Here is a 25268-nt window from a genome sequence, read left to right on the forward strand (position 1 = left end):
AGTCTCCCCAGTTCCTATAAATACATCTTTCTGAAAACTGTCTTGATTTTACGAGGTCCTCTATAAATATTAAATAAAACAGAGTCTATTATTTCTATCATTCTAAGCTAAACAATGGGAGGCCATTGTTTGTAATAGGCATTAAAGAATCTCAGGTAAAATAAAATCTCAAGCCTTCTATGTCAAGCAAAGGTATTCTCCTAACCTCAGATAAAATTCAAGCACAAATGCTTCTTTTTTTTTCCCTATAAGAATCAACTCTCAGTTTCTAAGAGTGGCTGATTGTTAAGGATTTTTGCTTTCAGGAGAAAGAATGCCACAGCTACACTGATACCATCCCTAAAATAGCAAGGTCAGAGAAGTCTAAGCGTCAACCACATTGAGCACATTGCAACCTCGTTCCATCATGACTCTCTCTGCTACCTTGCTTAACACCGAGGATAGGATGCACATCAGTCCTACATGCAATAAGGGACCAAAATTCCTAATTTACACTAAGACATTTCCCATCAGATAACAGCATGCCCAGAAAGACCCAAGGTTGCTTACTGTAGCACGGCAAATGTGGGATAAAGGTTTCGGTGGTCCTCAGACCGTGCTTCCAAGGTTCCTGCACAGCAGTGAAATGCATTAAGAACCTGACACATCTTAATAATTGAGTTGTAATCCTAGATAAACTACAAATATGTGGTTCTCTCTTACAGATATTTTGAAGTATAATCCTTCATATTTGTTGATGTTTGGCATTTGGTTTTTAATGCAGAAGTTTGCAAGGTGACCCAGGAGGTCAGTCTTGAACACAACATCTTTCTGCTCCCACTTACAGAGCACAGAGCCTGCAGGCAAGCTCCACCACGACTGGTTGGCTCTGCAACTCTTCATTCTAGCAACACTTGTATCAATACTATTAGAACAATTATAGAGTTTTAAATAATAATTTTACTGATGTTTTGTTTAATTATTAGCATATTTAAAAATCCTCTTAATATTCACTATATCAAATCATATCCCTTCCTATTGTTCACATCCAATAACTGGATATGCCCTATGGAACCAGAAGTTCTATTTCCACTGCAAAGCATTACCTCCTTCTCATTCTTCCCTCACTCCCAACCACTGTACTTTTTGCCATGCATCATACTCTTTCTATTGGGGCATTGCAGCACAATTCCCTCCTAGAGGGGGACGTCTCCGGACAATCAGCTTCTTGTGCTATCAACTGCCATGTGCCTGCACATGCTGCCTGATGGACAATGTAGTGCCAGTGCCCCTTTCCCACCTGACACCTTTCTGTCCCCTTCCTCTATCTCTTCTTTCCTCGACCCTACCGTCATTTACCCTTTCTCTACAGATTTCCTCATGTGTGTGACCCTGGTAAAGTATCTCAAACGGATATGACCTTATATCACCTGATAATCCCCAGCACACATATTTCATTCTTTTTATTCTTTCACATAAGTGCAGATATTCTGAAACTGCACCATGGCTCAAAGTCCTCCTCAGGCTATGTGGTAATTAAAGCACCTTGTGCAATAAACCTGAAATATCTGTGACCCAGTTTCCCTGAAATATCTGAAACCAAGACAATAGCAAGACCATTTCATGAAGCTCTCCTGAGGAACTGTGTATTACTTTAAAACCTCGCTGTACACATGTAAGCCATTCTCCAAACTGTTAGTGTTATTAGTGCAAGTATTCTCTTCTCTATTCTTTTAGTAACTTTGGGGACAAGACAAAATGTTAAAAGGTTAAAATTTGGACATTAAAAAAAAATCAAGTCTTCAGGTTCTGGAAATAACCAAAAAGTCCTAGTCATGCTAATTACCTTTTAAGACAAAAGTCCTAAGATTTATGTTATAGCTACAGAGAATACTTAATGAGACTTTATAAAACAATACAGAAGTAGCAACTTCTATTATGTTTATAATTGTTACTTGTCCATTTATAATGCCACAGACTAGGGATGGGAAAATATTTCTCTAAAAATCTATTGTTCTTTTTAAGAAATAGATTAAAGGCAATAAGTACATATAATAAAATTATAATATTGACATCAGCACTTACACGACAAAAGATGTAAGACCAGGGAGGTCTTTATTATTCTGCCTGTAGTGCATTCAACAGAGAACATTCAGAACAAACCTAGATATGGTATTTCTAGGAAGATTTTTAGAAACTCTTTTCAAAGTTAGCTTTTAAATCAAACTTTAGTAAACATACAAATGACAATGAGGAGCCTCTTGAAGAGGAGGACTGAGCTAAGAGTGTTGTCAATACTTAGTGTGTTCCACACCAACCTGCCCCAAGAGCATGTCCATTCCCTTGTCCATTCCCTTCCACCTCTTCCATCCACTGGCTCATGTCACCACCTCCCTGCTTCCTCTGCTCTGTAAGGAGAGGAGACGCACAAGTGTGCAGGCAGCTTTCTTCTAAGACCAGACAAGACACTAATGCGCCATGCTTACTATCCTCACCAACACTAAGGCATAACCGTGGGCCAGAAGGGTAAAACTGACAACCGGGAACAGTCAGTAAATTCTTAGTCACATTCAGAAAGGATCTTCGATGTATCCAGTCTGTTTATTACTGTTTACCGCCTAGCTCAGGCATCCTTCGACCTCGATACAGTTGTGCTGATGACATGATGGGCTGACCGCTAACTTTTTTTAAAGTCTTCTCCTTTGTTCCCTCACCTTTCAGAAGTTTTCACTGCAAACACAAGTCAGTACCAGAGTTCTAAGAGAAATCAGACTTCACCAAACCTTCTGCAAACTGTTGCCTAAAATGGCAGCGCTGTTTGTTGCTCTTTTACTTCCTTTTTGTTCCTTTCATTCAAAGTTCAGAGGAGTTAGACATTGTAAGGGTTTGATTAAAACCTCCTTGCTCACGTGCACTTCCCTCTTGCCTGCACATTATATAGCTTAACTTTCATTTCCCCTAACAAAATCCCTACTCATTTGGTATGCTGAGCTTGCGTGCTAAAGCTATCGTGGCAATTGAGGTAGATCTCCTGACTTTTAGTCTAGCTTTCTCTTTGGCAAATTCTGTATCTTTTCTTCACCGCAGTGGCCATCTGAAAAGGTTGGGGTGCTGCAATGTCCACTAAAGCTAATAAACAATACGACCAATGTTCTTTTGAGTTCAGGTCATTCTGGATGAGAGAACTAAAGAAATGAGTTACAATGTATATACCTGAATCCTCTGTGTAGAAGTTACAAATAAGCACAGGGAAACATCACTGGGTGGATGCAATGAGTGCTTTCAAGGGCAAATAATAGTAAAGCTGGAAAACTAAAAGAACACTCTAGGCTTCCTTAGTTCTCGGGAGACCATTTCCTCTGTTGCACTTATGTTGCCCACAGTTGCATCAGGATTTGTCTCTGTTTTCTCCAAACTTCTGTTCCAGGCTGGGGCTACCGCTCACTCACAGGCACCAAAGTCCTCACTTGGCATCTGCTGAGATGGAATCCTCAGTGCCAAGCACACACAACACCTTCAGTGCCGTCCTAACTGGAGAGTCCTCATGAAACACCACTGTATCATGGAATGACTCAACGTTCTTATTTTCTCAAGCAAGATGCCATTTCCTCAAGAATATACAGACCTTATCAAATAGTTTTCAGTGGGCCTGCATTAGTATTTTGCCACAATATGGACTACATGAAAATCATATTTACATGGTGACTTAAATGTTTCAAACTAGCATCGGATTATTGATTTCATAGGATTAAACCTATTCCAATCACCCTAGAATTCTCTGAGTCCTCTAAAGCCAGTAACATTTTAGGAAATTGCTTCTAAACTTTAAAAAGGAAGAGAGGGGACTTTAGGGTGGAATATAATTATTGAAAATTGCCTTTGGAATACAAAATCTCTTCACTTTGTGACCTTAGGAAAGAGGACTACAATGGAGCTGATACCTGCATGGACACAGTAGTCATAGGAGCAGGAGGAGTCGGATTTCATATTTATGATAATTATTCTCAATAGTATAATGTATTTCTATTGTTTTCAGAAATAAAAATTCAGATAAATCAGTTGGTCAATTTGCCTGAGGGCCTGCGTTTGATTCCTAGAACCTACATGGTAAAAGAAAATTGACTCGAAGGTGTTCTCTGACCTCCACAGGCATGCTATGAGGTGCGCGCGCGCACACACACACACACACACACACACACGTCATTACACAAGTTCTGTGTTCACAGCACACAGAAGCCTATTTTCTGTGTACCTTCGTCAACCTTTTATTACCTTTTAGACGTATGAATGAAACTATCTCTGTTTCTTAAAATAACGTCAAGAGAGGTAACAAAGCTTCCTGGGGAGTAAACTATTTGAAGCATAATTCTACTTCAACATAGTATCTTCCCTTTTTCATACAACTATCTAAGGAGACAAATAATTGCCTATTGAATGCAATATGACTTCCCCTAGTCTTCAGATAATGGATCTTGTACTGCTTTAACAAAGAATCATAAAATCCTAAAGAGAGAGCTTTAAAAAAAGGAAAAAGTATCAAAAAGAACCCTAAGAGTATAAAATTAAAACCCTTTTTCAAACTCTTGGATATCAGACACATGTGACAGGCACTTCTCTCAAAGTGTAACAGAGAAAAGAGATACAGCAGTTGTGTTACGCTTTTCTTAAGCTAATAATATGTACAAAACTATAACCATGGATATGCAAGGATGTTTATTTCTCCCAAGAATAAAACTGCAGTGCTTACAAAAACATATATACATAGAAATAGGAAAGCATTATATAAACATCAATTTCCCTTTCTTAAATCTTAAAACAGAAATGTCTAGACACATTTCATGGCATGTCAATTGGTCCTTTTCAACTATCTGCTTTTCAATTAAAAATTCTCCAACCCTTACCGAATACACTTCATGACTCATCAGACATGAACACAGTTTAACAGGGATGCTCTCACCCCTCTCCTTCCTCCACAGCTGTTAGTACTAAAATGAAATATGCCTGCGACAGCAGACGACAGATCCATCATGCTACCGAACTAGGATGAACTCTACCTGAGGCTCCAGATGGGCTATGTCTGCCACCGCAACAACAACAACAACAACAACAAAACTTGTGTACCTTTGATATCCTTCAAGAGAACATCACCAAACATAACTTTACATGCTAGAAAAGAACCACATTTTGGGGGGCATAACACTTTGCAAGGCAAATGCACTCCAGTTCTGATAAAATGTCCAAAAGGAGTGTGCCCAGGACCTATGCCGTTGTACTTTGTTAACGAGCCAGATGCTTTCTCAAGAATGTGATCTAATTATCAAGACTCAACATATAGGAACTCCTCAGAGCCTGCAACAACACCACAGCAGTGTTGGTTCACCGCTCCTTACATGCAAAGTAATGCCCTACTCCATACAGGTGAGACTCCTATTCCTGTCGGCTTGTTTGGCTTTCTTTGGTGTTTTTATTTTCTAAGGAAGGTCTGTCATAACAATAGAAAACACATATTAAGCATTTGAAGGTAACTGCTGTTTACTGAAAACTATTTTAAAATAAATCTCACTGACTTGCTTCTGTTTGGTAACTCCAGGACAATGATAACTATAGTGTTTCCAAACATCCCAGAGTAGCAATCATACCCTATTCTGGCCTCTGAGAGGTGTTAAGCTTATCCTCCTAATTATAAGTCTTTCTCTGCTATTACCACCTCACCATTAACTCTCTAAACTAAATAGCAGCTTTGAGGAAATAAAAATAGACGTAAGGTAGTACTTTTGCTCAAATTTTGGCTACAATGGATGAGAAAGACAAGTCATTTTGTTTCTGTGTATAGTAAGCATCTTTACCTTGTAAAAATAAAAGTCACTTTGACTGTATTTTGACTAGCAAACTCTAATTTAAGCTTTTTCTCAGAATACTGCTGCTTTCTTGCCTTATTTCACCACAGTGCTGCCCCACACTTGTTAGATTAAGTTTTCTAGTACTTGGGGTGAGGGTGGTAAAAAGTCAAACAAAACAATAACAAAAAAAACCCAATACTTAATACATTATCAGTATAACATAGTTAATTTAAATATAATATAATCAAGTATTTTACATTCTTTTCTTGGCACAAACTTTTCACAAGCCAGTATGTATTTTACTCTTTAAGGCAACATTCAGAACTGGACACATTTGAAGTGTTCAAGAGCACATGTGGCTAGTGGCTTTTGTACCAGCCAGCATATTCTAAACTTCCGGAAAAACAGAGGTTTAGATCTATAAGTCCAGATGCTTTACAATCTTTCAGTGCACAGGACCTTCAAGTGAACCACATATCTTGTGAATATATTTTGTTCACTTCCTCTACTTTCCTGATCATCATATACATTGCCTTCTCTAATGCCCTTTAGAGCATTCAATAAATACATAAATAAACCTCAACTGTCCATCTATTTGGACTTATTCCAAGAAAGATCTAAGATGCTTTTTCGTCCGCACATCTATCACCAAGCAGAAAGCCAGAAGGTGCGGCAAGACCATTCTGCTTCCATAAATAGACAGATCAAACACAGGCCTAGGGTATGGTGACAGTCATGAGTGCATGGTAACAAGTTTACCTTACAGTGACAATAGGAAACATTATATAAGAATAGCACGCTCTTCCTCAGTGAAAACTATCACTGCATGCTTCTCCCCACCCCCTCCACACTCAAGGAGAAACCTTGAGGTAATCTCTTCCTGCTCTGAACAGAACCAAGTGTTTCATTTCACAGGAATTCTGTGCCCTGAGCAAGAACAGAATGTTAGAATCAAATTTTAATGAATTCCACTTGGAGCCTGCCTCCAGTGTGGAAGGGCACACACAAACACAGCAGTCTCCCAGGTCAGGCAACACGTCGCTTTCTCTCCTGGCATGTTCCCGACACGTGCTTCGTAGGCTCTCATTTGCTCTCAGTTCCAGGAGGAAAATATTCAATGAAACATACCTGCGCTTTGTCTAAGTCTCTCCCAATAAGAAAATGTGGCAATGAGGTCTTCAGGGACCGTGTAATTATAAAACAGATGAACAGGTTTTCTGGTGCTGACCTAACCTGTTCTATAAACACAGCCATCAGCTTCATAGTTCTCACCGAGGGAACTCCGCGTTAAACAAAGAGGTATAAAAACTTTAAGTCTAGATTTGAAAAAGGGCCTAACAGCGATTTAAAAAAAAGAAAAGAAAATGTAACCCCCTACAACTACATAGAACAGGAACAGTGGGCCATGATATGTTTCGGAAAAGCTAGTTTAACTGTCACCAACTTTTAGAAGGGCAAAGATGGAAGTGACAGCCACGTGCTTTCTCCAGCTATGAAATAACGTATTGTCTCGGGCAACTATGTATCTCTAACACATCCTCTGTACTGCACTAAGTCCTTCAAAGATCTGTAGTCCTTGAAATTTCATTTATCATGTCTTGGTGGTCAGAATTTTATCTGGAAAAATAGGACCAGGAAACAACACCAACACTCTAAAGCCAGAGACGAGAATGGGGACCCTTAGCCTGGTGTAGAAAAGTTATGCCCTAAGTAAGTTCTTTGTATAAACACTGTGTTGAAACCCAGGAGGGAGGAATAGCATGTCCCTCGGTGTACTATTTCAAAGCACGTTGCAGAAGGCCTGCAAATCCAAAGGCCATAATTATGACTTCCCTCGTCATGTATTAATTTGTTTCTGAAATTCCTCAGAGTATGGCAGAGTTTATTAATCGTTTGCTCGGCCTGTGTCTGTGTCGGTGGGCACAGAAACCTAAGACGGCGGCAATAACCTCCCAGGCCGCTTCCAACTTTGTTTTTAATCCTGGGGACATAGGCTCCACGAGAAACCCAACTTAGCATCCCAGCAGCCAAACAGGATACATGCCAGAGAGACTTAAGAACACACTGAAGCTTGTCTCAACATCCCTGTAGCTCTAACATGCTGCGGGCTGGTCAGGAAGGCTTCGGCTCCATTTTCATATATGTAATCTTTTGATTCTCATGTTACAGGCTCTGGAATCAAAGTATTCTAACGAGACATTACTAACGATAACAGATTCGGGCTTTTTTTTTCTTTTTAGGAGGTTGAGGGAAGGCTACATATTTTCTTGGTTTTGTCTTTTTTAAAAAAAAAAAAAAGTCCGTATGCTGACTACTTTTCATGAAAGCAATTCCACCAGCCTACTGCGGCTCCGCCCTGGAAAGCTCTATACTTACTTTTCTTACAGTTTTTTTTTTTCTTTTTTGAGTGACGCACTACAAAACGACCAGAAAGGGAGGAAAAGCGGCAGCCCTCTAAAGCAGGGCGTCTTCCGCCCTGTAAACTTGGCAAAAAGCACACTGGACTGAAATACAGCACTCTCCATATAAGGCAGCCCAGCTAAACATGTCATGCGTAATTTATGGGTGGCAGGCAGAGCATTAACCTCTGCGTGCACATACTTGGCCCACATGAAGCCAGTGCTGGATGGCAGCACCCCCCCGCCCCCCAAGAGGATGCGGGCGCGGCCCGGGACCCGCGCAGCCGGTGGCCGTCCCCGCCGTCCCTGGCAGAGGTCACCGAGTTCAGAGCACTCGGCCACGCACCTGCCCCCCGCTCCCCGGCTGCCAGTCCCGGCCCGCAGCACCCCCCGGGTATCCGCAACGAGTCGCGGGGCCGGACCGGGAGCCGCAGCGCCGCCGTCGCCGCCGCCCCCGTGCGGGCCGGGGACCCCCCGAGCGCCACCCCGGGTCGCCGCAGCGCCGCCCGCAGCGCCGAACAATGCGCGGCCGCCCCGCCACTCACCTCTCACGTGGCCGTGCAGGCTGCCCGCCGGGGCCCCGACTGCCCGGGGCATTGTGGGATCGCGACTCCGGGATGCCCGCCACGGGAATGGGAACTGGCCGGGTCGGGTCACGGGAGCATGGCGAGCGCCCCGACTCGTCGGGCAGCGGCGAGAGACTGTGGCATGTCGCCGTGCAGCCTCTTATCGCCGCGCGCCGGTTTCCGCCGCTGCGCGGCCCCTCCCCCGCGCCGGCCCCGCCAGGAAGGCGCGCGGACGCGCCGAGCTCCCACGCGCAGCCCCGGCCCCCGCCCGCTCGCCCCGGCCCGCGCCGCCGCTTACCGCCGCTCCGGCTCCGAGGGCTCGGCGGCCAGCCCGGGAGGCCCGCAAGGTTAGACGAAAGGTTAGAGTCAGCGGCCCGGCCTGCCGGGACAGAAACGCCGCACCGCCTGGAACCTGGAGGGCGAAGGGCGGGAAAGAAGGCGCAAGGGTGTTGGTGGGGGATTTTCCTCCAGCAGTCAGCACTCCACAGTTTCGGAGTTCTCCGGGAAAAAGGATCGTCTCTCAAGCACAAACACAGGCCACCTTCCCATCTAATCAGTAAATCAAACTTGCAACTGAAAGGCTCCCTGACTTCCAACTCCGCAGTGTGGTGTGCAGAAAGCAGGGCTCCCTCTTTTAAAATAAAATAACATCTTAGGAGATGCAGAAGTACTCCCACGCAAACAAGCCCTGGGCAACGGCCTGAGCTAATGAAACCCCAGCCCCCTAGTTCACTAGGTGCTGTCCTGTAACTTGGCTTTAAATGAAAAGAATCCAGGGTTTCTGAGAAGAGATAAAGTTTGAAGATTTGCGGACGGGATTTCCTGTTAATTTAAGGAATTCTGATAACTTGGTCAAGGATGCTTTTTAACTAAAAACGTTTGTTCCGCGGTTTGAACGTGATTCGAGGGAGATGCAAACCCAGACCTTAACAGGATTTCTCCCTGCATGTTTGTACTGAGAGGATGAGGCCGTCTTTCCCAGGAGGAGTAAAAATGTCAGGAAAGGTGTTAGATGCGCAAGTGGTTTGCAGAGGTACCAGTCACAGACTTGAGTAACTGATCCTGTGCTTGGTCCACGGTACACTGACTTAATCCTGCTTACTGATCCCTTCCTGAACTAATTAATTACCTAGCGCCACTTCTCAGCGTTAATCATTAAAAGTCCCCAAGTCCCCAACAATGGAAACAATGTAGAATTGACACTAACATTTTCTAAGCCGACAGGGACAGAGAGTTTCTAACTGACAATTAGTAACCACCATAGCCCTGGGACTTCCTTTCTTCTCAGTATTTATTTCAGCAGCTGGGTGGAATGCGGGCTATGGCAGAGATGTTAAGTATAGGTGGGATGGGGGAGGGGACCTTAGCCAAGGATTGTGCTATATGAGCAGCCTTTCGCCTGCTGGATAGATAGGTGCTATGATGATAGACAACCCAAAATGAGCCCGAGACAGGGAGGGAAGGGGGGGTCCCTGGAGGAATTTCATATAACGAGTGCCTTGAAAGATGTGCAGAAGTTAGTAAGATAAGAAGAGAGTCGAAGGGCTAGCGAGATGACTCATTCTTAAAGAAATGTGCTCAAGCCTGAGGACCTGAGCTGAAATTCAAAGCACCAGGGCCAGGTTCTGTAGTTAGTGCTGGAAAGGAGGTAGAAAATGGGAGATACTCAGAGTCCATTGGTCAACACTGACTTTAAGGCTCAATAGGAGACATTCAAAAACTAAAGTAAATTTCAGAAGAGACCTGATATGGGCTCCTGACCTTCAGATGTACACATACATAGGCACAGCGAGTTAGATGGAGGTGGACCTTGGGACAGTGGAGAAAACAGAGCAGAGAACGTGCCAGAAACCTATCTGTTCAATTCCTCGTAGAATGACTACATTCATCTTTTTCTAACCCTTCTGTAAAAGGAGAAAGTGTAGGCAGGAGAGGAAGCCACGAACTTCAACTTTACTCCGAAAACCATGGTGAACTAGTTTGCAGGACCAGAGAGATAGGGTGGAGTCTGGACTTGCATTCTAGAAAGGTCTTTGGCAAATGCTTAGAGGGTGACTAGGAGTATTCAGGGATGTTGGCAGAGGAAGGGTGAATGGGTGTAGACACTCTGGAAAAGTGACTCATGCAGGGACTGAGGAAGGGAGGGGCTTTGGGAGACTCCCAAGGTCCTAGTTTAGCCCACTAGATTGCTACTGGCCTTTCAGTTGCTTCCCATTTTCTGCCAACAGAAAAAGCCCTGATTTCCTGATAAGATGGCTACCTTTGTACCTACTGTGGTAGCACCCCGTGCCTCTCTGATCAGACAGTTCAGTGAGCTGCAAGACCTCCTATTTGGGAAATTAATTTACAGTTACGCTCAGACCCCTGTCTCCTTCCAAGTTAGAGACTTCCTGATCTTTTTTTATGTGCTAGAAAACATGCCCTTTGCAACTGAACATAGTAAAAACCAGGACTTTGAACCTATGTGTGGTACAAAAGGAGAAACTGCTTGAACTCTGCAGGTTGAGGAACTTCTATAAACAAAAGAAACATTGAAACAGACACGAATTTTGTTTCACCAAATAGAACAAAAAGGAATTCAAGGAAGGCACTTAATGTTAGAAACAATAGAATAAACATTCCAGTAAAGTTTTAAAAGAAAATGTTATTTTACAAGATAAAGAGAAAAAGAATGCTATGATGTGTCATTCAAGCCAATCTAAACCTTAGAAATGAGCCAAAATAGATTAAGGTCTGAAACAACATTGCCAGCGAGTAAGCCTAACCTGTTATCATTTAAATTTTTGAACCACTGAAGCAAATATAAACATAAAGCCATGTGATAAAAATATTAAACCATGTTTCTTTCAACTACCAATAGCCATCCAGTCACTTTTCAAATTGTGAAAACTACTAACAAAAAATCATGATTGTAATAAAAAGCTAACAGCCCCCCATTTAGAATGTACCGATACTTCTTCAGTGCCGGAAGGCCATTTAGGTTTTCTCGTACACTGTGAGGTGATGTTCGAGTTTTCCGACTCATGAATGCACACATCCATAAGCACGAAGTGGCGGTCATTTGCAGGAAGAAAGGGAAATTACAGAAACAGTTTCAGATGAAATAAAACTACATTTTCTTGGTAAAGGAAAAAAGTATCCATGGCGGGTTCCTGACCTGTCTCAGTTCTTTCCACTCTTCATTATACTAACGAGTCCAGCAATACTACAGTCAGAGAACATGGATTCTGCAGATAATATCAGCTCCTTGTTTTCCAACAATATAGATTTAAAAAAAGTAACATTTATCTCTCTCAGGCAAATGGAAGTCTTTAAAACCCATGTAAGAGTGTTTGTGTTATACACTCTGTTCTTCTATATGGTGCATTCACGCTCAGGAGGTCCCACTACTGCCTTTCAATATAATGACTTTCTGCCTCCTCCTTCCATATCCTCCAAACCCAAGAAAGATGGTTGTAAAAGCAGAAATAAAAAACCTTCTGAAGCACGTATCTATAATTTATTTTAATATAGCAGGATAAAATAATTATCTATAATAATAGTTACATAATATATAATGATACAATATATGATATGATATGATAATACTGATTTAAAATAATTGATTTTGTGACAGTATCAAAACTGGGACCCAAATTCAGTCCCTACACTTCCTTATCATGCTTAAGTAAAAATAGTTAAGAGAAGAAACTACTAGAAGTAACAAAAACACTGTAAGCACCTTTGTATGGAGAATCACTATTAAACCTATGCATCTGTACCTATGTTATATTTCATACCAGGAAAAAGGTAACTTCTTCTGTATTTTTAATTCAAACTTGTTCACAGCTGAATATCTATACTTGACTGACTTATATGAATCTATTTATTTGTATGTTTATCTTCAAGGATAATTGTACATTTCACACAAAATGTTCTTTTAATGCCCATTATCTAAACATAGATAACATATCTTAGATATTATATAATACGACATGAAACATATACTGGTTATTGTACGAGTTGTAAAAATATTTCATATAAAATCCATATATTTTCAATGTTTATAAAATTAGAACACTTCAAATATTGATTTAATGGCACACTTTCTAAGTTACCTAAAAGCTAAGTCTTGTGTATAACTATTTGAGGATATATCAAAATGAAGAGTTTGGTAACATGGAATGGTAGTAAAGACCGAAGGTCGGCACCATTGGCCTGTTCTCGGAAGAGGAGGACAGTGTCATTGAAGCAGAGCAAGACTGGCATTGGTGCTGTCTGACTCTTAGTTTTTATCTTCTGTGCTTAAGGCAATGGAAACAATATGAAGACCTATCATAGGCCCATTTCCTCTGTTGAATGTGAGCATCAACTGCTTTAGGCTTCTGAGTGCTCTTCCATCTCTGTTCTTCCTTCTTTCCTTTCTCTCATTCTCTTGTCCATTCTTCTTTTCTTCTCTCCTTATAGAAAATACTTTCCCCCACCCCCACAAAGCTTCCATTCATTGTACAAGTATTTAGTGAGCATCAGCTTAACCAACCAAGTATTTCTGGGTTCTGTGTTTAGAAGTAAACACAGAGGAATCACTTTCTTCACAGGGGTCAAGGGTGGCTGGGAGAGACAAGCAACAAGCAAATAAATAAAAGGAAAGCATAGGGATAGTTGCATATGCAGATGAGCAGTTCTAATTAAAACCAAAGAGATAGAGGAATTGTGTTATGTAGAATAAATCCAGACTGAGGTGACCATGTCCTGAGGAAAGAATGGATTCTCTGGGCAAACAAAAGGCATAAACTCTTTGTGGGACAGGCTGGGGGCAGGTAAACAGAAATGGGCTGCCTAACCTCAACGAATTTACAGTTAAAGCAGAGAACACAAGAATCTGAAACAAAGCACTCAGGAACCGCAAAGCTCCATGGGAAGCAGGGATGAGCTGGTTGTATTAGAGGTGAGATGGGCAGACACACGTGATCCTAACAATGACCGGCTTGTTCTCCCCTGCCATCCAGTATGGTCTGATCTCAGAGCAGAAGGCAGGAAGTGCCTCAGTGCTGAGAATGAGCAATGCTATCAAGAAAGGCAAGTGGGAGCAAGCGGCGGGCAGGGCAGCCACGGAAAGGGATTTGGTTAAACACCTTTAGCAATATAGTCTTGCAAGTGCTGTGAATTTATTCCCTAGAATTGAAGAAAATGCAATAGTCACCTCTTTGCTCTGAGGCAAGTGAAACATGGTGTTTCTATGTGCAACCAATCTCTTACTTGGGACCAACACAACAAAGAAAATTACTGAAGATAGAATATCAGAATCGGTTCCATTGGTGGGTATCCATGGAGCCCATGGAATAATCTTCTTCACCTACTTTCTGCCTTCTTCTTTGAGTCAGGGCATCTCAATCAAACCCAGAGAGCGCTATATGACTAACCAGCCCACCAGATTGATCCAAAGAACCAGAGTCCCTCGCTTCTCAGTAGCAGACTTACTTACAGGCAGGCTGGTAGGACCACCGCGCTTTTGTGTAGGCTCTTGGGTTCTGAGCTCCCAAGAGCTTACGAGGTGTCCTAGATTGTTTCTTTTGCTGTGATGTAACCTGACACAGGGCAGCCTACAGGAAGGAAGGGTTGACTTGTCTTTCAGCTGTACTTATTATTGCAGGGATTTCTAGCAAAAAAAACGTGCAAAGGGAAATAAGAAAGAGGTGGCGGTGTAACGTGGGCTTTCACATGTACAGTCGAGAGCAGAAACAATAAACACATCCTTGCATGTTTGCTCTCAGCCAGCTTTCCCCTCTCTTATAACGTCTGAGACCTTGCCTAGAGAGTGGTAGCCCACAGTGGGCTACTCTTTCCCACACCAACTAACAGTCTAGCCAATCAACCCTCAGACATGGTCAGGCCACCTCCTCTAGACATGAAGTGTCTCAGGTGATCCTAGATTATATCACGCTGGCAGTTAAAACTGACCAACGTACGCTGTAAACACCTTAGGCCCTGAGGCATCTCTCCACCACAACTGAAAGGTCTGATACAACCGTATGGAACAAATGCCACCCCTCATGTCAATCACATCGTCATCATCTTCAAATAATAGAAGAGAGGCTGTAGAGAGCCTCACAGGGGAAAAAGACATCAAGCCTCCTGTCCTGCAGAATTCTACCTGGAATTCCCAAAATCTTGAAATAAGAGTCAGGTATGGGAGATTCTTAAACCAATGTATCTAAGATAAAAGTGTGTCATGGGAGGGAGAGGCTGTAATTAGAATAATTAAATATGTAATATTGGCATTTTAGTAAATCAAAGATATAAGATTAAACATGAAACAGGTAGTGGGGAGGTCAAAGTAGATCTTTTATCTATTTCTGCTTATGCTATGTAATTTTATGTGATGTTGTGAAACACTTTCTAGTATGAAATAAATTTATGTGGTATTGCCTTATACAGAATTTCTTGGCAATTTTTTGTTAATATACATGTGTTAATAAATATTTTGGATTATAGTACACAAATGAACTAAATTATATATGTGTATATAGATTTTTAACATTGTTCATTGTAGAAAAATCTGTGACCTTTTTCCTTAAAGATATGGCCACAACCTTATTAATTCTTAAAGCTGATACTCCTAAATATGACAACTACCAGGGTTATTTTTCATTCCTGAAGTATATTCTAATGGGTATCTAATTATGCGTAACATTCTGTTCTTTTGATTTTATAGTATTCTATATCTCTGGCCTTTTTTCATTCCTCTGTGTTCTCTCTCTCTCTCTCTCTCTCCCTCTCTCTCTCTGAATCATCCGCTGTGGCATCCTATTACTCCTATTACTTCTTACTTTTCTGGCATCCTTGAAATGCTTGAAATGTCTTTAAGTCATGTCTCAAGGGATGTCTTAATTCTTGACTCTGAATAAGAAAAAAAAATCATTATCACCTCAAAAATTGATACAAGTTTCATAGACACATTCTTTCCACTTTACCTTGTTCAAAAGCATGTAGACTGGGAGATATGATTATAAAGTATTGTTATTTAGTGTGTGTGTGTGTGTGTGTGTGTGCCTGCACATATGTGCACATGTGTGTATTTACCCAAAGAAGTCAAAGCTCTCCCGTTTCCTGAAACTGGAGAGTTTAGCAGTCCCTGTGAGCTCCCTAACACTGATGCTGGGAACCAAACTTGGCCATACGTGCTCTTAACTGTCATAGCGCCGGCCCTCGATTTTAATATCGGTACACTGGTCATGGCTTATTAATCCATTTAACAATTATGTATTGATCCCTGACAATATGTGAGGATTTGTGACTGGTGCTGAAGCAGCATGAGTTTTTCTGTCTTCCTTGAGGTGTTCTCTTAGTCTGGAGCTGGGGAGGATTTGGGAGAGAATAAAGTTGGGAGAGAATAAAGATGGAGAAGCATGTAGCAAAAGCAGCAACTCAGTTAAGTTCAACAGGCCTTACGTGCTTATCGCGGTAAGCAGCTGGCAAGGAGGACAGGCCTAGGCAAGGCCTTGGTTCTCATGGGCTTCTAAGCCACTGGCAAAGGGTAAAATTATTCAACAATTGTTAAGGGCTTCGTGGTAGAGGAAAAATAATCAGAGAAAGGTCATGAAGGATCAAGAGACAGACAAGTGAGTTGGTCAGATGTATACTGCGAGCACCCTGCGATGTGAAGCGGAGGTGTGGGTTTCAGAGTCATCATATTGCCCTATGCATGTTTGTCACGCCTGTTTCCTGGAGGCTGGGCTGCTAGACAGCGACATCCTAGCATTTCTGCTGTCAGTCTCATGGGACCTTGCAGCATTCTCTCCTCCTCCTGAAACCTAAGTCACAAATCTTTTAGAGGCGTCAGGGGATTATCTGATCAAAGTCATTTGCACTAAGGCAAGGATGGAGGCTTGCCTTCACAAAGGACAGCTTGTTAGCCCTAATGAACTGCTAAGAGAGGAAGCTTTGGGCACCCCTGGGAAGGATCCCAGCCCCTCTCCTTCTCTGGCTCCCACCACACTTCTCACCCCTTCTTTCCGGCTGAAGTCAAGGGATTAGAAGCTGGTGAATCCTCAGACATCCTGACATGACTTTGAGCCTCCCAGAGGTAGACAGGATGCTATTAGAAATGGGGTAGCTAAAATTAGGCCTGAGGGCTCTCAGCATTTTGGGTCAATATAAAAAAGCCTAGACTAACAGAATCAATTTTCTGGGAGTCACCCCTGCATATTGACATCATAAAGCCCCCGAGATGGTTCCAGTGTATGCCTTATTTCTGCTGAGCCAGAATTCAGAAATGGAAGTCATTCGGGATCAGGAGCAATCCATTGGCATGTTCCATTTCAACTTGTGATGGGTAAGAATTCATTGACTCAATAGAAACAAATAGTGGTAGTATCTATAGGAAAGTAGTTTTGGGCAAAGTGCTGCTCATATGCTTCCAGAAGTTGGGGAGTTAGGATAGCTGTGCAGAGCAGAATTGGTGAAGGAAGAGTACATGTAGTTGCACGCTTGTTTCCCAATGATGCTTCTCAGGCAAACAAAACAGGTGTACTCTATTCGATGTGCCGTAATGGTCTACAGGCATAAAACCAAACTAGACCAGCCATTGAGATCACACCGACGATAACCCCACATGTTTTTAAACGCTTAGGTTGCTGTTGCTTTCAATTCCCTGCCTATCTCTGCTACAGAAACATATCCCAAAATCCCTTCAAGAGCTGTCAGAATATCAGAGAAAGTAAATGTGTCCCGGCACTTTCTTGTGTGCGCTCAAAATAAGCATTCAAAAACCACTTTTGTATATGTTACTACCGTTTATAAATGTACTCACCACATTTATATTCTTAAATCATACACATAACTTAATAAGAAATGCCTCACTTGATTTCCGTTGAAGTTTTTTTGGCAGATTTGAACGCACAGTACAGTGAGTTTGCCATCAATGCAGATGACCCACCCGCTGGAACAGGGTTGTCCTGAATGCCCATGCTTCCTCAAAGGGCATCAAGAGCACAGAATGACAATAGACTAACCCTGCAGCTTCCCTGCGCTGTGCATCCTTAGACAAGGAGGAGCGTTCGTTTTCCTTTCCAGACTTTTCAGGTTGTAGCTTACCAGGTCACCAGACAGTGAGGCACTTTCATGCTAGAAGTTACTGCCGTCGGTTTTCCTATCTGGGCTACACGAAATGGAATGGTTGGCATAACCTCTGCTTCCCCTAGAGGCTGTGGGCACTGGGTCAACAAGGGTAGGCTCCGAGCACCTTGAAAGACACAGTCTAGCTGTGACAATGACTTTGAAGCCATAAGTTATGACCAGTTTTAGAAATCACGTGACTGTATTGGTAATATGTGAGAGAAATGTGTACAACTAATGAATCTAATCAGACAGTGTTTTTTTTTTTTTTAAAATATACTTTTTTGTTTCTGTTTGCTTTTTTTTTGAGATGGGGTTTCTCTGTGTTACAGTTATGGCTGTTCTGGAACTTCTTTTGTAGACCCAGCTGGCTAGAGCTCTGAGAAATCCACCTGCCTTTGCCTTCCTAGTGCTGGGATTAAAGGTGTGCGCCACCATGGCGGGCCCAAAACTGTGTGTGTGTGTGTGTGTGTCTGTGTGTCTGTGTGTGTGTGTGTGTGTGTGTGTGCCTGAGTAAATGCATGTGCACCACACATGCCCAGAAGCTCTCAAAAGGCAGAAGAGAGAATTGGAGCTCCTTGCCTTGACGTTATAGGTGGCTGTGAGCTGATAGGAGCTGGGAACCAAACCCTAGTTCTTTAAGTGAGAGCAGGAAGCACTCCATCACTGAGCCACTGCTCCTGCCTTATAATCATCATCATCAGCAGCAGCAGCAGCAGCAGCAGCAGCATCCCCATCCTCTCTTGCCATCAGATTCAAACAAATGTCTAGACTTATAGACATATGAATCACCAAAACATGCATACTACACATCTAGCTGCCCGAAGCCCTCTTCTTTTCTAGGGTAGAATTCTATTACTAGCTGCAGAAAAGAGTGAGTACTTCTGTAAGGAGTCTGTGTCTTCCAGGACAAGCTCATCAGCACTCTGTGGCTGATCACTTTGACTACTGCATGCTGTCCCTTACTGTGTTTTCTGGTGCCAGTTTCATCGATTTTGTAGCATCACTCTTTTAAAACTGTGACATCAACAGACAAACACTGCTTCTCTTTAATATCTTCAAGGACTAGAACATGTAGGCTTTGAAATGATATTTGAGAAAAAAAGAATATCCAATTGTGTTATCTTTTGTTTTGTCATAGATAAAAGTGCTTTTAAAAATTGTTTGTCCTTGATGTAGTTACCATTTATCTGTTCCTAGCTATAAGGTAATATGTGCTTATTTCAAATAATATCACAAGTGCCTATAATAGGAGTGTATTGAATCTTTTCACGGCAGCACAGTAGAGATATTTATTCACGATTATACTCAACTAGTCTATAACTGCCACCCACGAGCTTACTCCCATGCAGAGATAAGTTCCTTCCACAGTTTCAGACGCCCACTCTCTGCAAAAACACTTTCCTGCCTGTCATTTACTCTTTACAATTAAATAAAGTAAAAGCTAACTGCATGAAAGAGGCTGGCCACGCTGTTCCTCCTGCAGCAGTGCTTTCTAAGGGCCATTTAAACTAGAAACTGAGTCAGGACAACTTTTCCCATGGGGAGATCTTTGAAGTCTGTTTATCCTAGCAAAGTCCTAGTGGGTCTGTCAGCTAGAAACCAAAAGTAATTTTCAGGGTCCCCAAATACCAACCATGTCGTGAAGGCACCAAAATAGTGGCTTTGCTAGGTCAGTCTTGAGCATGTAGAGATAAAAGGTACCTTGGGCCTGACACCCTGCTTGTACATAGATAACAGCCTAAAGCTTTAGGAAACAGAAGCACACACGTACTTGTGGCATAACCAGAACTGTCCTCACTGAGAAGAAGTAGCCAAAAACAATATTTTATTCACCCGTAAATAAGTGCTCAGCGATTCATTCTGAGGACTCACAATTGGAATTCCTAGCAACAGGTGTTCACATGCTGAATACAGCACTTGAGCCATTTTCCACTGGTAAGAGTCCCAGACGTGCTGGCTTGTCTTTGACCTCCACAAGGAGCAGGGCATACCTGTGACCCTTCCCCAGCCTGGTGGGCCTGGGCCTTCCTGTGTATGCAGCAACAGTTCTGGCAGAATCAGATCAAGAAATTGTGGCCTTTTGTTTAAGGAAGTACCAAGTTAATTGGTTCCTGTAAGCGAAGACTGCACATTTGTTTCCCAAATGATGCTCCCATTTTTGTGTGTCTAGAAGCCCTCTTTAATTTTTTCTTAACTTTTTTTAGGTCTTAAGTGGATCCATGCCCCAGACAGTGGGTACAATTATGTAAGCAAAGACTGCACGTTTGTTTCCCAGTCACCTAGACCTGGATAATACTCCCGTTTTTTGTGGATCTAGAGGTCCCTGAGCAATAAAGAAGAATAGGATTCAGAGAGTCTCTTTAAGTTGCGGTTTCCAGTGAATGTTAAACACCTCTAATTCTTGAAATTATCACCAGAAATGACTTCGTGATTGGACCTTCAATAAATTACAGTTATTGTTGTTGTTTTATAAGTGGGAAGTAATTATTAATTTTAAAGTATAAATCATTTTTTTAAAAAATAGTGCCTATTAAAATTCACATCTGTTCAGAATGGAAGGACTCGAATCACATTCCAACGTTTAAGAAACATTCAGCAATGGATTGTAAGGTAGTCCAATCATAGGGATAGAGCTTACTTGAGGTCTGCTAAAGGATCAGTAGGATATGCTTAACAGATGCCAGAATATTTCCTTGAATGAGAGATAATTGAGAAACATCACTCTGGTCCTGCCCCCCAACACCACCAGTGCTTGGGTCAAACCAGGGCCTTTGACTAGGTAGAGGAAGCATTGCATTGCTCTCAGTTGTCCAATGCACACCTTTCTTACATCCAACACTCCTTACCTGCCTTATGAGCAAAAATATGAGAAGACAAGTCAAACGAAACCAAGAAAATCTACCAATTTAAAGAAAACTGTGATAGGCAGTTGCATGGGAACCACTTTCTTTGGGACATAAGGGGTTTATTATATGTTATTTATTTGTATACACTCAAGGAATTTGGTCCAGGATAGAAAATTCGGTCACCTTTTGGTGTCTTTTATGGAACATGAGTATAGCAGCTGCTCAGGTCTCTGAAAGGGCAATAGTGGTTGTGTTGCTGAGGACCCGTTTGTACCAAATGCTTGTGCCGCAGGAATGAAGGACTCACCCCAGGAACAATTCAAGTTTGAAAGGTATTCTTTTCTGACTTGGTGGATTTCTAATGAGAGGGAGGAACACAGCCAAATAAGACAGGTGATGAGGGCCCTTTACTTTCGGGAAGGCATCCTTGACAGATACTGCTAAAAGACACTCACCAGTCCAAGCTAAACTGCTGAGCCTCAAGGCACCTGCTGCTCCTGCCTCCTCTTCCTAGTATCTAGTTCATCTCTACACATGGGTGCATTCTTGTTATTCAACTGATATAGCTTACATCAACATCTGAAGGTGTATGCATTTATCACACCCAACACAGTTTCTTGAAATTAGACATTTTAGAATTGTACCATCTAGCTTGTTATCATATATGACGTCCCATAGTTGCCATTTGTGTGTGTGATGAGTACATTTAATATCAATTATCCTAAGTACCACCTGACTCTGCTTAGAATGGCTATCATCAGAAAGACAAAACATAACTATTTTTGTTAAGGTTGTGGGGGAAAAAGGAATCCTTTGCACTGCCAGTAAGGATGTGAATTGGCATTGCACAGTATGAAGGAGCCACATAAAATTGAAAATGAAACTTGTATGATCCAGCAGCCCCGCTACTTCCTGTACATGCAAAGAAAACACATCAGTGTTTTGAAGAAATATAACACTGTTATGTTCATTGCTGCACAACTTAAAGTAGTTCTTGTGGTGTCAACCTGAGCGTTTGCCAATGGATGAAGAAAGGGCATAGCATTCTAGCTGCAGAAAATCCAATATTTTCAAACTCCCTTGCTTCTGGATCATTGTGCTCTAGCCAGAAAGTGCCCTAAGTATCATCATGTCCTCTCCTACCCAGTGTAGATATTCATGGGTTTATTCTCCCATGTATGCATGCACTTGGGATCACATAAGCCCTTCGTATTAAGGGAAAATGTGGTAATATGGTGAGTCGTCATACCAGATAGGACTCTGGCAGGATGGAATACATTGATCAATTAGCTAGTAAGCTCTTCATATCTCTGTTGAACCTGTACAAAAGTTTTGTTATGGCCTTTTCTATATATTTAAAGGGTAGCAGGAGTGTTCAAAGCTGAGTTTACAAACTTATGTTGTGTGGGTCTGTCTCCCTAAGGGAAGTAAGGAGCACAACTCTAGCCTACCTAAGGTTCTCCTTCTAGCACATACTTCGTCCAAGACCAGTGAGTGGAATCTTATTGTCAGATGTTCACTCAAACCAAGAATATAAGAATCCGTATTTCATTCCACTAGCTTTTTGAGCATGAGAGAAAGACATTTTTGGTGTCAGACACATGGACATGTGCATGTTGTGTTTACATGTGCCTGTATGTGATGTGGTGCATCTGTGGAATGTGTGGACACAGTTCCATGTGCATGTTTGTGATGGCCAGAGATCCACCTCAGAGTTTTTCTTCAGGCACCATGTCCTACTTTTATTTATTTATTTATTCATTCATTCATTCATTCATTTATTCGTTTATTTATTTATTTATTTTTGTCTTTCTATGCAGGGTCGACTATTGGCCTGAAATTTGCCAAGTAGGCTAGACTGTCTGTCCAATGAAGCCCCAGAGATTCCCCTGTCTCCAATGGCCCAGTGCTGGGATTGTGGGTGTGAGCCACTATACCTGGCTCCGGGGCTCCAGGCCAGATCCTAGTGTTACACAAACACTTTACCAATGAAGCCTACTCCCCAGCCTGGGCATTTGTTCTTGTGGTCCCTCACTAACTGATATCGAGGATGTTAGATCAACTAACAACACACTTTTCAGTTAGAAACGCAATAGCCCCTCCGCAGTTCCCACCCCTCAAGCCTTAGTTCAGGCCAGCTGATGACTTAAAGGTGACTCTTGGGATTGTTTACATCTCTCGGGGTAATTGTAACAATCAGAGGAAATTTATAATCAATACTTACAGAAATAGCATGCTGGCACCACTAGGGTTCAACAGTCATTTACGCTTTGGAAAGAATAAACGAGGGAACCTCGGAGAGATTGTCTCCTGGGGCTGGAAAAGAGCTGTTCCTACTCCATATGCACAAAGAAATTAAGAGTCAGGATGACCCTCGCATGACACCAGTGTACATATTTTCAAATGGCTAGGGTGATAGTCAGTTATTCTGTAACAATTTCCTTTTAAAACTCTTAGGCTAACAAATTTAAATAATTTTTGAACCCTTTTCACTTTTATCAAACTTGACCTATTACTGAAATTAAAGGGCAAAATGTGTAGTTAACCTCTGAAGGTTAGCCTGTCTTATCTGCAATTCATCTAATACAGTAATTTATCTCCAAGGAAACTTCTGACCTGTATCATAATTGCTGCTGCTTCTCACACCCAAGTATTTCCTGGCCTATGTTAACCAGCAATAATGAAGCTTTCGGTGCATTTCTGCCCCCAGCTCATGCATGGACATCACTGCAAATGTTTGCTCCCAGTATACAATGTTGCATCTTTGGTTTTTCCAGACAGGGATATTCTGTAGCTTCAGAGCCCGCCCTGGAACTTGCTCAATAGACCAGGCTGGCCTCAAACTCACAGAGATCCGCTTGTCTCTGCCTCCCGAGTGCTGGGATTAAAGGTGAGTACCACCACCACCCAACCTGTACTTAACTGGTTTATCCAGTGCTTCTCCCTTCTAGACTGCAGGCCCTTTGAGGGTGGAAACTGATCTAAGTTATCACCACTTCTCTGGCTCTAGAACCATGCCCAAAGCAGAGTCTGGTACAAAAGTGCACAGAGAAATGTACTTCAAAATGAAAACCAATAGTTCTCACACGACTTAAAATATTCATCTGATGCCATTAGTGTCACCTACCAATTCTTTGGGTAGAAATGCTACATATAAAATGGCTCCATATGGCTCCATAGTGAAGTCACCAAGTATTAGAACTGCTTCTTACTTCTTTGAATTTTCTCTGAAATTTCCTGATCTCATCTTATCTAATCATTTTATGTAAATGTAGATTTTTCTGCATCTAAATAAATAATGCAGGAATTTCCCTTTAAATAATTTTTTATTTGTTGAGACATAATTAATTATGTCATTTAGAGTGCCATTCTCCAAGAGAGCCTTCAGTGTGTACAGTGCTGACCTACATAGGGCTTCTCTAAGTCAGAGCTGCAAATGTCAGATCCTTGCCTGCATCCAAACCTGAAGTTGGCTTGCTTTCCTTATCAAACCTAAGTATTAGAGGCAGTGTCAGAACACCCTGAAGATTCCAATTGGAGATCAATATGCCAGGATCAAGTCTTGTGATTTTATCCACCCATCCAATCCCTGAACTTGTATGTTTTTCTTATTTTAAAAAATGTGAACAATAGCTCTGATTTTACAGAATTGTTGAGAATATTAAGTTAATACATAATATGAAGCACCTGAAAAATTATGGCACAAAAAGATGTCTAGCACCTCATCATTACCATCACATCCTCCTCCACCTTCTCCTCCTATCCTCCTGCTCATCATGATCATCATGCTTCTCCTCCTCCTCCTCCTCCTCCTCCTCCTCCTCCTCCTCCTCCTCCTCCTCATCCTCCTTGTCATGATCTTGCTTCTCTTCACCATCACCTTATGTTCATCCTTAGCCTCCTCCTCCTCCTTATCATCCTCCTCATCATTCTCACTATGATGCTCATCCTCCTCCTCCTCCTCATCATCATCCTTATCATCATTTTGGGCCTGATAATCTCAAGAGCCAAGGCACATGTTTACATCTTTCCATTTTTCATTTTGAGCACACAAGAAAGTCAGTTTCCCTAGAGTAGCTTTGTAAACGTTTTCAAAATCAAAACTAGATCCAGGAAGCATTAAAAAAAAAACCAGCATGCTTAGTCAGGAAAGCATTCTGACAGAGAGAGGTTTATGGACAGCCATGACCTCTAACTGTTAAAGAAAAGTATCACTTGTATTTCTTGGTGGTAGGATGGGTATTAAGTTGAAGACAGTGGGGAAAGCAACACAGAGCATTACCCTGCCCCCTGGGATTCTGAAATGCTAGTGGCAGACAATGTGAACTTGTCTGTTTTTAGCTCAGTGGAAAAAAGCCAACACAGGAAGAGAAACAGAGAAAAAAAAAAAAAACCCTGAACATCTTGGTCTATTTACTGTTTCCTGGGGCCACATTTCAGTTTCAGTTCCGTTGACTCAACATGAACAGTTTCTCCACCTGACAACTGCATGGAAGCTTCGAGCAGAGCCATAATCAAGGCCTCCCCCAAGCCACCTCA

The 25268-nt window shown here is 42.0% G+C and overlaps 1 protein-coding gene across 11 annotated transcripts in view; it reads right to left on the reverse strand.

Moving 5' to 3' along the window:
• Mbnl1 (muscleblind like splicing regulator 1) overlaps positions 1-25268 on the reverse strand; it is a 168454-nt gene that overhangs the window by 135150 nt on the left and 8036 nt on the right. For 9 of the 11 annotated variants that reach the window (XM_041659384.1, XM_041659375.1, XM_041659383.1 and 6 more), the window contains exon 1: positions 8764-8982. The exons of 1 other annotated variant lie outside the window; for it this stretch is intronic. The gene's annotated coding sequence lies outside the window, so the exon portion shown is untranslated. Of the gene's footprint in view, positions 1-8763; positions 8983-9082; positions 9197-25268 lie in introns of those variants that run through there. One more of the 11 variants, XM_041659374.1, reaches the window with a different exon arrangement.

Source organism: Microtus oregoni, unplaced genomic scaffold (assembly GCF_018167655.1).
Source record: "Microtus oregoni isolate MIOR12 unplaced genomic scaffold, Mior012 000010F_ref0000083, whole genome shotgun sequence".
NCBI classification, from domain to species: Eukaryota; Metazoa; Chordata; class Mammalia; order Rodentia; family Cricetidae; genus Microtus; species Microtus oregoni.